Source organism: Ictidomys tridecemlineatus, chromosome 11 (genome assembly GCF_052094955.1).
Source record: "Ictidomys tridecemlineatus isolate mIctTri1 chromosome 11, mIctTri1.hap1, whole genome shotgun sequence".
Lineage (NCBI taxonomy): Eukaryota > Metazoa > Chordata > Mammalia > Rodentia > Sciuridae > Ictidomys > Ictidomys tridecemlineatus.
This window is the reverse complement of record NC_135487.1, coordinates 46767027-46779970: the sequence shown is the minus strand read 5'-3', so window position 1 is coordinate 46779970 and position 12944 is coordinate 46767027. Positions and strand designations below refer to the sequence as shown.

The following is a 12944-nucleotide window of genomic DNA, read 5'->3' as shown; positions in this document are numbered from 1 at the left end:
CTGAAATGAACTTCACAAAATTATCCAGGTCTTAAATCTGCTTTAATACTGTTATTGAGAATTCATAGAGCCAATTTTGGATAATTCTTATGATGTGTACTTCGGAAATATGGGTGTCCTAAGCTTAAAGCATTAAAAAAAGCAATTTAGCAACCTTTGTATTGCTAACTACAAATAACTTTTATCTGCTCATTAAAGCAGGGCTGGGCAGCACATCTTCTACTTGGCAACACTTATTTAATTTAGTTATATTTTATACTAAAATTTATCTGAAAAGACATTTTATAATTCACATTTTTTACCAATTTTGCTCAGCCCTAAGCAACCAATTTTTAAATCGTAAGTTATTTCATATTAAGAGAAATAAAAAAAATAAGGACTGACTTTTAAAAGTTGTATACTTGGAATCCACTTGGATAGAGTTAATTGGTTCAGAGATCATTATGCAGCAAAATTACTGCATAGGAGGGAGACAAAATCTAGTCCTTCCTTAGTGTTGTAATCATGGGCTGAACCACAGTGCAGTCCAGGCGTGGGGTCATGTCAAGGATGATCCTAACCCTGTTCTCTATGAGAAGAGAAAGGGTCATCATATTTTAAGACTGGGGTCCTTCACTTTGTGAAAACACTATAAAAACCAGAATTGAGAAGAATCTAGTTCTTGAATGAACTGCTAACTGTATGTAGTTTATATACAAAAATTTGAAAATTAATACTTTCCAAAAACATTAAGGAGATGAGAGAGATTATCAATATAGATCTTGCACACATGTGGGTGTGTGTTTGTGCACTCTTGTGATATGAGAGGTTACACAGACACGTCCTTGATGAGACTGCATGGACAGGGATATTAAATGGCTTTGTGTTAGAAGGACTTGAGCACCTTGCAAATAGAATGTGACCCTCTCAGTCTGAGGGGTGTGAAACCCTCCTCCCACTGCTGAAGCTCACAGAATATAGAAGCAATTCAACTGCCTAAAAAAGTAGAGGGGCAGATGGTTCAGGTTAGAAAACAAGAAACTGCAGCAGAGTATGTTGGTGGGAATCAGAGTTTTCCCTAGAAATAAATTATTTAACACTTAGGTCCTAGTGCTTGAAGACTGAGCTCTAAGATAGTGTAGGCAAAGACAAAGGCATTTTAACAAAGGATCTGAAGCAAGAAATGGACATTCCTGTGTAGAGAGCTTCAGTTGAGAGTGATGAGAGCCACAGGAAAGACAGACGGACTGTTCTGTGGCTTCATTAGTGGCAGGATTCTTGAGTGTGGGCTCCAACCACCTGCATTAGGCTCACTGTGGAGCTCATTAAAAATGCTAATTCCTTAGTCCCACTCTGGGTTTTACATATTCAGAAATATGTAATTTTTAAAATAAGTTTTCTGGGTGCATTTTAGTCATATTGAAGGCAGAGAATCACTTCTTTCAGGAGCGATTGAGTAATTGCTGGTTTAATATCTGCCTCCCCACGAGGACAAGGACTATGTCTTGTGCTTCTGGTAGGTAGTACATTGACCTTAAAGCCATTCAATAAATAGTTGTTTAAACATATAGATGAAGGAATGAATAAAAAGAACTATATACTGATAACACAGCTCACTAGGTATCTTTCACAGTTCTTTACATTTGGATAGTAGAGGCCACAGATTCTAGTTCTTATTTTAGAATGAGGGCGAAACATTTTTGATAAAATCATTTTATGTTTTAAAAAAAAACCTCTGCCTTTAAAAACCTTATTGTTGTATATAGGTAGAATGTCGAATAATGCACCCAAGTAACTCAAGGAGGTAAATTCTTCCCAGTGATCACAATAAAACTTTGGGCACGCAGAATGGGGTTTAGCAGGTGTGTGCAGCATCCTTTATAGAATTCTTAACAAAGTTTGTTTCTGTCCCTGCTCTGTATTGCACATTTAGACAGAGATATTTCAAGGAAACATGTACGAACTTGCATTTAAAACCTGGAGGAGAGAGTTCAAAGACATTGTGGTGGCCTGCACATCTTTCAACTCCCGCCCTGTCGCGGAACCGGAGGGTACAGTGGAGCCGCAACCTAACCCCAAGCCCTTCTTCCCCAGACAGAGGTTTTTTTCATAAAATCCACTCAGGCCCTTCTTCTCAAGTTCTTCATACATTTTTCACTAGAAAAAAGAAATCATTCATATCTAACAAAGAGTCTTGGATGCTTTAGATAGTTTCCATTATAAGTTTTTGGCACCGTTATTACCCTCAGCTCAAGTTACCTTTCTGATCCCTCTTCTTTCATCTGCTGAAAATGGATTATTTCCTTATTAGCTTGAAGCTGTTACTGTTCACTGGGAGCAGGCCTACGTGTGAACAATGCTACCTCTGGAATATTCCCGGAGATTCCTGGTGGCTTGGACCCTTCCCTTAAAGCAAGCTTTCCTCCAAGTGGAATGGAAGCACACTTTCAGGAAAGGGCTGTTATCCCTGGAAAACCTTCCAGGGTCCTGTCTTGAGAAAGCTGAGTACTGTCAACAAGTGTTGGGAAGCCACAGAAAGTCTTTCCTGGGGAGGCGATAACTCATGGGCATTTCCATTGGAGGTTCCTGGGCCTAAGGGGCATGAAAGGAGACCCAGGTGGGTAGGGTCACAATAAAACTTTGTGAGTCCTTCACACTCTGTTTTGGTCATATCCCTTCTGCATTAAATTACTTTAGCATCAAAGTTCTGCTTAGTTCATTTGAGAAAAAGAATTCATTTCTTTCTTACATATTTTAGAAATCACAGTTATAGATTATCTCACATTTGAAACGTTTCCCTGAGATTTTAACAAGCATCTATGAATTTGGACGAGAAAAAAAATGACATCTTTATGATAGCTAATCTACAATTGAAACGTATCATTTCTATGAATTACCATTAGAGGTAAGTTTCAGTAGGATTACAAAATTCATGACTTTGTCACTACTAGAAATCAGAGTTATTATTATATCACATTGCAGCTGTTGAAAATATCTTGAAACATTTTTATTTACTACTGTTTGAAAATTCAGCTTATTATTCTCTCCAATGGAACTTGCTCTTTGAGGCATGTATAAAGAAGCATTTATATTACCATAACATGATATTTTAAGTACTTTTATAACTATATTTGGTAAGTACATAGTTTTGCTAATTTAGAGTCAATGACAGCATGATAAGTATCTCTAGTAGTCCAATGCATTTTCTTTTATATGTTTAGAAAATGATTCTGCAGAAAGGACCGTGATTCATCAGACTGTTAAATGGGTCCACAGCACAAAGAAAGCTAAGAAACCCTTGAAAATAGCTCAGGGTCTGTATTTAGTGGTTGTAGTGGTTAATGAACTATAAGGAAAAATGAAAAAAAAAAGAAATCTAGACTTAAAATTAGAAGGCGTTCAAGTCCCAGCTCTGCTACTATCAGCTGAAGAGCAAGCCGTAAGCAACTCTGAACTTCAGCTTTCTTGCTCTTCTAGAAATAATAGCAATACCATGGGGTAATAAGTAGGGTTGGACAGAATTTCTTATCTCTGGCCTGCCCACTTTAGCCGGCAAGCTCTGCTTTGGGCCAGACGGTGAACAGCAATGTCATGCCAGGCTCTATCCTGGGCATTGTACATCTCAAACTTTGTGGGCAAAGTGTAAGTTACACACATTTTTATATTTTACTGATAAAGGAACCAAGGCTCATAAAAGCTACACAATAGATCAAATTTCAGCCACAGTTCTGGGATTTAAATTCTGGTCAACATGACTCCATAATCTCATTCTTTTTCTCTATAGCAGGTTATACTGCACCCCACATTCTTGATCTCCCTTCTAATCTTCCATGATCAAGGTGAGCTTGGTTTCCCACAGACTAGAAAAAATCTGTATTCATCTTTAGCTTTATGCTTTCAAACTGTTTCTTCAAATCCTCTATGGATAAATTAAAGACAGTAGGAATGCATTTATAACACATTAACATCTATTGGTTTACAAAATGCATCACCCAGTCATCTTCTTTGACATAACTGCCCCCACCTCCATTTATTTATAAATGAGGACATTGAGGCACAAAGTGGTTAAGTGACTTGCCCAAGGGGGAGATTTGTTCAATCATCAAGATGAGTCTGAACTTTTTCTACTCTGCATTCTGACTTGAAAAGCAGGAAACATATGCTCAAGGGGGAGATCTCACTAAATTTCATGTCAGAGCGTCCTCTTGCTAATTTAATCCTGTCATTCCTAGTTATATCCCTTTGGAAAACCCACCACCAATTCTTTCTCTTTTGATATGTTTTCACTAAAAATATTCCCTGTGCCAACCACCTTGCTCTCGGCTCAATCCCCTGAAGTGTGGTGCACGTTCTGCCCGCACCCCATCCCCCAGGGTACTCCAGTTTCCCTCAGGTTGGAATTTATTCAGAGCTTTTCATGATGGGAGGGAAACACAGGGAGGCAGTTATCTTTGTGGACTCAGGCTGTCCTGGACCCTTTGTCCTCATGGTCGTGTCCCAAGCAGAGTGAAGGGTTCCCGAAGGGGAGGATTATTTTAGTATTGTAAACGCTGCCCTCCAAAACCCACTCGACATAAATGTTTGATGCCTTAGCCTCGGTGAGGCCAGAGCTGGAACATTCAGCTGTGAGGGTGTTTATATTTGTAGAACTCTCTTGAACATTTGCTGCGGGTTTCCAACAGCTGCTATGCTGAAACTCTGGGGATAGGAAGATCATGAATATTCAGGTGGAGCCACCAGAATGAACAGCCGTTAATAGAATAAATGCCTAAACAGTTGTGTAAGGCTTATTAAGACCTATTGGGGCTGAGATAATAAATTCCCAATCTGACATGTTGCAACTACTGTCGCTTAAACACTTTGGACCATCTCTTCCAAACTGAAGGAAAAAATGATGTTAGTTCTCTGTGCGAACACAAAGAAACACCTGGAAGTCTTGGCAAGGGGATGAGCTTTGGCAGAGATCTTTCCGTGTACCCGCGCATCCTCAGGAAAATGATGTGCTCTTCATTGTTCCTGTTGTCAAGGTTATCTCAATCGACTCCCGGGATGGAGTGGGCATTGTTCTTGAACTGAAGAAAATCTGTCCTGACCCCCCAAGACAGCCTCAATGTCAGCTTAGCACTAGTATATAACTCTGGGGTGCTGATTCTGGCCACCAGTGCTTTCACCTCAACCCCATGGTCTGGGCCTTTCACTTCCAATGGGGGTATTGGAGGGACCAAATACACACTTGCATTGGATTCTTTTCCCTTTGCTCCAGAAATCCATAGCAGGGAACATGATGCAAAGATTGCAAATGTAAAAGTGACCTTTCCAAGTGGCAACACCTGGTGTGTTAAAAAGTCCACTGCAGACCCGGATGGAAATGTGCACATAAATACAGGGAAAGTGGGAGATGGTGGAGAGGGGCTGTTTTCTCCTTTGTATCTGAGCTGTCACATTGTGTTAGGCTGAGCCAAACTGCTCCGCTCTGGCACCTACAGTCACAAGGCATTAACCAAGGGTATACAGAGGAACTCACCCAGGTTCACACCTAGAGGCAGACTCAGTAATATTTGATCAGAAACCTGCTGTCAATTTAGATAAAGAGCATTTGACTTCAAATAAAGGTGACTAACTTAATGAAGGAAGTTTATACATGTACGCAACGTTGGCTTCTCCCTGGCCATTGGGGAAGCTCACCCGTGCTAGCCACCCACGATTTTTCCCCACTTCTAAGGACATGAAAGTGTCCTGTAAAAGGCTTGGAGTCATCAGAATTTTGGAAGACACATGTCGACAGCAAGATAATACACAGAACTCAGTGTGGCTTGGGAGGAGGAGTAGACTGGTTATGTAAAAGTAAAATCTCTAAGCTGATTCCAAGCTGCAAGAGTTTGAGTTAAAGTGTAAAAGAGTAGGAATTGTAAAGCTTCTAGATTACAAGGCCTGGGCTAAAAAGTAAAAGACAATTGTTATAATTGTATAAGTCCATTGTTACAATTCCACTGCTACCCCCGGAACCTGTAATCTTTGTAAGTTGTTAGGACAATGCGGGAACTGCCCAGTAAATATCTCCATTGATTCTCTGGTTGTTTAATAGCTAAGGGCTCCAGGTAGCATGGCACGTAAGCATCTAGGCTCCAAAACCAATCAGTTTAAATTTGTACCTCACTTAGAAATGACCAATCACCCCTGCCCAGATTGTTCCCGCCAATGTATGTACTAATCCTGACTCAGAGTTGTTGTTCAATTTTCCTGCGCCTCATGATGATTTGTTCTGATGTATGCAAAGCCCCCCACCCTCTCCAAAAAGTGTACTTAAGCTCTGCTTGACCTCTGCTCTGGGCTCTGGGCTGCTCTCCCTTCTTGAGTGAGCACAGAGCCCCAGCACGCTGGAACGGATCCCCAATAAATCCCCCCCGCGATTGCATGAAGTAAGTCTCTTGTGTGGTGTCTCCCTCTGACGTCCGCCGAACCCCTTTTACAGTTGATGCAGGCCAGAGTTTGAATTGCACTCTGCCACCTAAGGCAAGTTATTTCACTTCTGAGAGGTATAATTATCTCACTGGTGACACAACATTATTCTACTCCCAAGCTGGTCAAGGAGCTGGCTCCTGTCAGTATTTCATTAGTGTTACTTATTCATTCATTTATTCATTCAACAATTATTCACTCACTTGTTTATTTCTCTTCTCATTTCTTCTATTAATGACTTGAACAGGGTTAGGTTTACAAATTCCCTTGCAATGTAGAGATTAGCTACTTTTGTACGTAGTCTCCAATGTCTCTGTGCCTTCAAGTACTGCCTAAATCAGCAATGTTCCAAGCAAATGAAAAGGGAAAAAAAAATCTTATGTGTCCCCTTCCCTTTGGCCCTCCATACTCTACTCTATCAATTATGGGTGACCTGGTTATCAATAAAAGAACCAAATCTGTTTTGGAACCTTTTGTGTCATGGTCAAAGTTCCAGAGGAAAGAACAGATGGAATAAATTAATTAGTCCAAACATGCTTAACTGGAAGGGCACTTATTTCCCAAAGTGGACAAAGTATGGGGGAACATGCAAGGGGCCAGGCGGCAGGAGTGCCTCGGGGAGCCTGAGGGCTGGGTCTGGGCATCGTTCTGTATTTTGAGTAAAGAAATATGGCTTTTGTTTCTATTAGCACAGAAGTCAGGAGAGGTCTGGCAGTCATTGTTTTTCCAGAGATGGGTCAGAAAATGACCTGAAAATCTGTCCAAAAGGGAAAACTCTTTCAGAAGAGGGGGTGGGAAAGCCTTTCATATGTTCTCAATGGAGTTGAGGCAGAAACTTGTCTGTAAAGATGCCTCCTGGCAGGAGTTTGAATGGGACTGGCTGCCCAGGCTTCCCGTAGGAAGCTGCTGACAAGCCCTGCTTGCTGGGACAACAGTTGGGGCCTGATTTTAGACCAGATCGTACCAGTTCTCTTTCTCTCTTGTTTTCCTCTTGTGTCCTGGGCTAATAGTTATTTTATCACCTTTACCTTCTCTGCTTAGTTCCCCTCAGTACTGTCACTCCCTGGGTTCCAATTTGAAGAGTTGTCCTCCAGGATGGACGTCTCTGGGAATATCATCTTGTTATTATCATCACATAACAAGTGTATACTCTGGGCAAACCCTTGGTAGCAGACCTTCTCCCAAAGCCCCAGATTATCGATTCAATGAGTTAAACACCTTCCCCCATCCAAGATCTCTTTGCCACATGAAGCTACTCTACCATTTCCCTTTCCCTCTGAATTTGAACAAACAGCAAGCAACACATGCTTTTTATTCCTATTCTGGAAAAGAAGAGCAGTTTCCAATGGAAGCCCATGCCAAACAGGCCTTTTTCTGAGAGGTTTTGGGAATTAGTGGTTTTTATTTTCATCCACAAACAGGAAAATAAATGCAAAGTGGGGGTTGCTTCATAGAGAGTCAATGTAGGAAGGAATCTCAGAGATGATTAAACTCATCTTGCCAACACAGGGGAGGATGCTTGGGGTCCAGAGGTTAAATGATCATCTCAATGTTTGGGAGGCCTGGAGAGAGCTGAAGCTGCCATTGGGAATGATAATAAGAAGAAACTACATTTACTTTTGCATTATTTCATTATTCCTTGACTCTGGTGTTCAAGTGAGGAAACAAAGGCTTTGGGCACAGAGAACTTCAGTGAGTAGTCCTAAGTCACTTGATTAATCTCTTATCATCTCTGACTCAAAATTTTTATTTTTTGCAGTTGTGGTTAGAGATAATTCAAAATATGTTCCAGATGTGACTAGAGGTGGGGAGCAGGTCTCTGGGCATGGGGAAGCTGAGCCATGTGTAGACTAGCACCTTGGGCTCAGCTCAGGAAATGGGTCTATCAGTTCAAAGGTAACAAGCTTCCTTTTGCCTCTGGCCAGTGGAAACACAGGGTGGGGTAGGGCTGGGGATCTGTAGCCAGCTTGAGCTGGGTGCTGGTTGGGGAGGAGAGGGCAGCTCTCACAGAGAACATGGTATGCTGTTTCTGTCTATGCAGCTTGGCAGGGTATGCGTGGTTTTTTTTTTTTTGGAGTCAATCTTGGGTCTGCCCAATTAGCAGGGATCTACTTATAGCTGAAAAGTAGATTAATTCCTTCAAGTTTCAGTATTCTTATCTGTAAAATGAGGATCATTATTTTCCTTATAGGGATGTTTCAAGAATTAGAAACAAACTATGCAAAACAAAACAAAACAAAACCTGAGACAGAACATGTTGGCTATAGTGTTATTATTTTTTAGACAGGAATAATCATTATATCAGTAGTTTTTTTTTAAAAAAAATTATCTCTAACAGTTTCCAAATTTTTAAAGAGAGTGGATCCCAAAGAGTACTTTTAGTTTCCTTAAGTAGGATTGATAGGTGGGGATAGCAATTGATCTCCATGAAGAAGAGGCCCAAGGGTGCAGGGAAGCTGTTTAGAATTGCAGAGGAGACAAACAGCAGCAGCTCTAGGAAAAGGAAATTTGGGGCACCAGAGACATTTCCCAGGATGGGTTAGAGTAGGTTTGCCTTGCCATGTGAAAGATAAACCTCCTCTTCAGTCTCCATGAGAATTCTCTTGGTAAAATTCTAAATTATACTTCAATGCTTTGCTATAGCCATTGATAAGAGATTCCAGGATAAGAGTGGCTGTAAGTGTCTCAGTTATCTTCAACTCATTTTTCCAGAGTCTGTGTGTCAGGTAGAGTGACTGAATTCTCTGGGTATTTTTCAGTGGACACATGGGCACAGCCATTAGCTGGTACTATGGATGGGCTTGCTTTGGACTTCTAACAGACTTTCCCCCAGTGACCTCTGTGCATGGGATGAACTTCATGGTATGTATGGGTGAAGGTGAGAAAGTTCAATCTGGGGCACTTGAAACTGGAACCTCTGCCAATTATCAAGTAAAGGACAGAATTTTTATGACATCTTCTCAGTGGCACATATAGACTTAGGGAATGTACAGAAGGAAGAACTTGTGGGGGCTCTTTTAATCGTGTACCACATGACAGATGAAAGTCCTAGCCTTTGGCAGTGCATGATATTCAGTGCATTCTCCACTGGGCATATTGGTAGGAGAACCTGTGCAGGGTGGTGAGGGAAGAGAGTGCAAGGCCTGGATGCTCAGCTCTGCCACTCTTAAGGGTACTGTTTCCAAGTCATTCAGTCTCTCAGGTCCCTCTGCCTTAAAGGGGGTCAACAATGGCTGCAAAACATGGTTAACTGTAAACGCTATGCAAATACACTTTACAGTGATGAATCTCTGGCTCAACCCTGGCTCTGGTACTTTATAGATAGGTGGTCATGGGCCCCACCTGTGGCCTCTCTGAGATTCAGTTTCTCTAAATGAAAGGAGAGTCAGAAGCACCAACTGTGCTGGGTTGTTTTGAAGATCAGAAGGGCAATATTGGAAAAAGTGTTTCATAAATGATATAGTGCTATAAACACAATGGTCTACTGCAGCTACTTTTATTGCTTACGAGTTTTAGTATTGATCTCATGTAGATTAAAGAAAAGAAATGGAGCTCTTATATTAAACACCATATAGGACCTAGAGCCTTTTAATGCCTTGTAACACTCATTTCCAGTAAGGGGAAGAATGTAAGCCTTTCTGAAATGAAACACTCTTCTAGAGCATTTTATTTGAACTTAATTTTACTACACGCCTGTGGTGACAGGGTTCTTCTGTGGGCAATCCATGACTCACCCCTCAAGCTTTTCCAACAGCAGTGAAAACTTACAGCTACTTGATTTCTCCAATAAAGAGTTATTAGCGCAATAATACCAGAGAATATTAGGTTAGATGCTGTGGTCCCTGTTCTCCAAGGACACCCGAGCTTGAGTACAGTCAACACTTCATAATAAGTCACTGGCTAAACTAAATAGATGCAGAGACCCAGGGCTCTGAGCCTTGACTGTGGTGATTCATTCACTTTCCTCTTGCTGGGTCATCCCAACAGGAACACTACCTACCTGAGCTTATTAAAAAACAACAACAACAAAAAAAAACAGTAGGACTGGCTGCAGGACAGTAGGCCTCTCAAGTCATGGAACTCAGCATTCCCAAGTCAAACCAAGTGGCTCTACTTCCGATGGGTTCCTCCTCATTGATTCCCTGGTTATTTAGTGACACCACCGTCACCCTCTTCCCTAAGACTCAAGAGATTTCAAGTTGCACCTGATACCATCCTCTCATTCTCCAGGGTCAATCAGGATTGTGCCCCATTCTCCAAGGCTAATGACTTTGTTAACATTTGCCACTTGTCATGTCCCTCCCAAACTTGCACCCAGGGTCCCATTTCAAATTGTCATTCTCACTTGGACAGAGGCCGTACTAGTGTTTCTTTTTTTGGGGGGGAGGGGTACAGGGGATTGAACTCAGGGGCATTTAGCCACTAAGCCACATCCCCAGCCCTATTTTGTATTTTATTTGGAGACAGGGTCTCACTGAGTTGCTTAGTGCCTCGTTGTTGCGGAGGCTGGCTGTGAATTGTGAATCCTCCTGCCTCAGCCTCCCAAGCTGCTGAGAGGTGTGTGCCCCATGCCTGGTTCTACTGTTTCTTAATGATCTCATCTGGATCAGTGTATTCTGCCCACTTTAATTCTTATTCCTTTGAAACCTTAATTAAAAGGATTATTATTCTTTATTATTATTATTGTTAAATATATCCTTTGAATAATCATGCTCGGTTCATGTATCATGGTGTTTTTTTTTTTTAAAAAAGCAGTTATGAGCTTTGCAATACCCTCCTTATAAGCCTTTAAGGGCTCCTTAAACCTATAGGATAATATTTAAATTTCTTAGTGTGGCATTCTAGGCCTTCCATAATCTTGTCCATCATGATGTTTCCAGGACTTCTCAGGCCTATAGAATAGTGTTTAAACTTCTTGGTTTGGTATTTGAGGCCTTCCATAACTGCATCTCTTTTGATGGTCCCCCATACCTGATTCTTTTGCTACTCTCAACTGCTTGCTGTTTTCAAGACCCACTTTCCTTTCCTTTCTCCCTTGTTTCGTTCCCATGGTTTTCATTATGTGTCAAGTATTTATCCATCATCCTAGAAGACCCCCAAACAGTGTCTCTTCTACAAGGAGTCTGTAGCTGGAGGTATATATATTTTAACCTAAATGCCCACAGAATTTTCTGCATCTAATGCTAAGCTTATTACACACACTACAACATGAAGCATTAGGGTCACAAATGAGAGGCAGTGCCATTGATATTTCTCATCCTTTTCCTAGAAAGCACTTAACAATGTTTATAATTTATCCTTGTTGGTATGCTTATCATTTAATATTTGTCTTATACACTACACTGAAAGCTCTTTGGATAGGGACCATGATGACTATTTGTTTATGTCTATAAACAGTTTTTAGCAAAAGTGCCTGGCTCACAGTACATGCAAAACAAATACTAATTCAGTAAGAAAATAAAGAGGGACAGCTCTTTGCAGTGCCTTTGTACCTACCCCTCCATCTCTCTCAAGTTTGCTAGAAGTTGCCCAACAACGATAACTGAATTGGATCTAGATATTAGGTCTTCATTTCTTTCTACCGAATGAGGAAACTACTGTGTCTAACTTGTTGGCTTTTGGGTTGTCTGTGAAAGAACAGTCAAAGAAAAGTTATGTAATTTGATAATTTTTTTTTTGCTGGCATTCTGGCAGATTTCCACATCGGAGGCTCCCAACATGCTTCTCAATAAAAAATCTTTTCATGGTAAAGCAGATCAACAAAGTGGATGTTAGCAGTGAAAAGATAATTAGCAAATTTCTGACATGAGTCTGTTTATATTGCTACTGTCAGGAGTAATCATCTTAGCTTAAGAAAGACCTTTTGCCTTGATTCTAAATGTTCACACATGAAAATGTTGTCAGGCATGGATTCTGGCTGAGAAAGTAACATGTGTCGAAATTTACATATGTGTTCATATTGTGGATGACTCATAGCTTTAATGAGGAACATTAATTATGAGAACATAATTTATGTGTGAGTTAATTGATCAGACACATTACTCAACCATTCATCTATTTGTTTATTATCTTGTATTTTCATTTTTCATTCACTTGTTTGCTTCCTTGACAAGTTTCAGAGTGGCAATTGTGTGCTTAGTAGAGGAAATGATGTAAGCAAAAGCTCAGGAGGTACCAGCACCAGCCCTCAGCAAGAGCTTAAATTGATCACAAAAGGGCCCATGGAGAAGTCAATAGATAAGATTTTCCCCTTTGATGAAGAAGGGAAAATGAGATCTTCCTTTAGTAATTTTATATTGCTCTTCCTTGTTGGTACATTTGGTCATTAGTGGCACTATGTGTATGTGTGTCACTGTATCTATGCATTACATATGTGTACACATGCATGTAGTGAACACCTAAATTCTGATTATGAAAAAGGAATGGTAGAAATTAAATTTTGTAGTTTGCAGAATTCAATATTCAAAATTTTTTTTTTCATTCAAGGTTTAGAACCCATAATTCAA

The 12944-nt window shown here is 40.6% G+C and overlaps 1 protein-coding gene and 1 long non-coding RNA gene across 2 annotated transcripts in view; one reads left to right on the top strand and one right to left on the bottom strand.

The window, feature by feature from the left end:
• Positions 1-12944, bottom strand: part of Nfia (nuclear factor I A) — a 561296-nt gene that overhangs the window by 468365 nt on the left and 79987 nt on the right. The gene's annotated exons all lie outside the window — the stretch shown is intronic.
• The window catches only part of LOC144367718 (uncharacterized), a 34864-nt gene that overhangs the window by 17031 nt on the left and 4889 nt on the right, over positions 1-12944 (top strand). The window contains exon 2 of the long non-coding RNA XR_013427241.1: positions 9198-9300. This is a non-coding gene — a long non-coding RNA (uncharacterized LOC144367718). The remainder of the gene's footprint in view (positions 1-9197; positions 9301-12944) is intronic.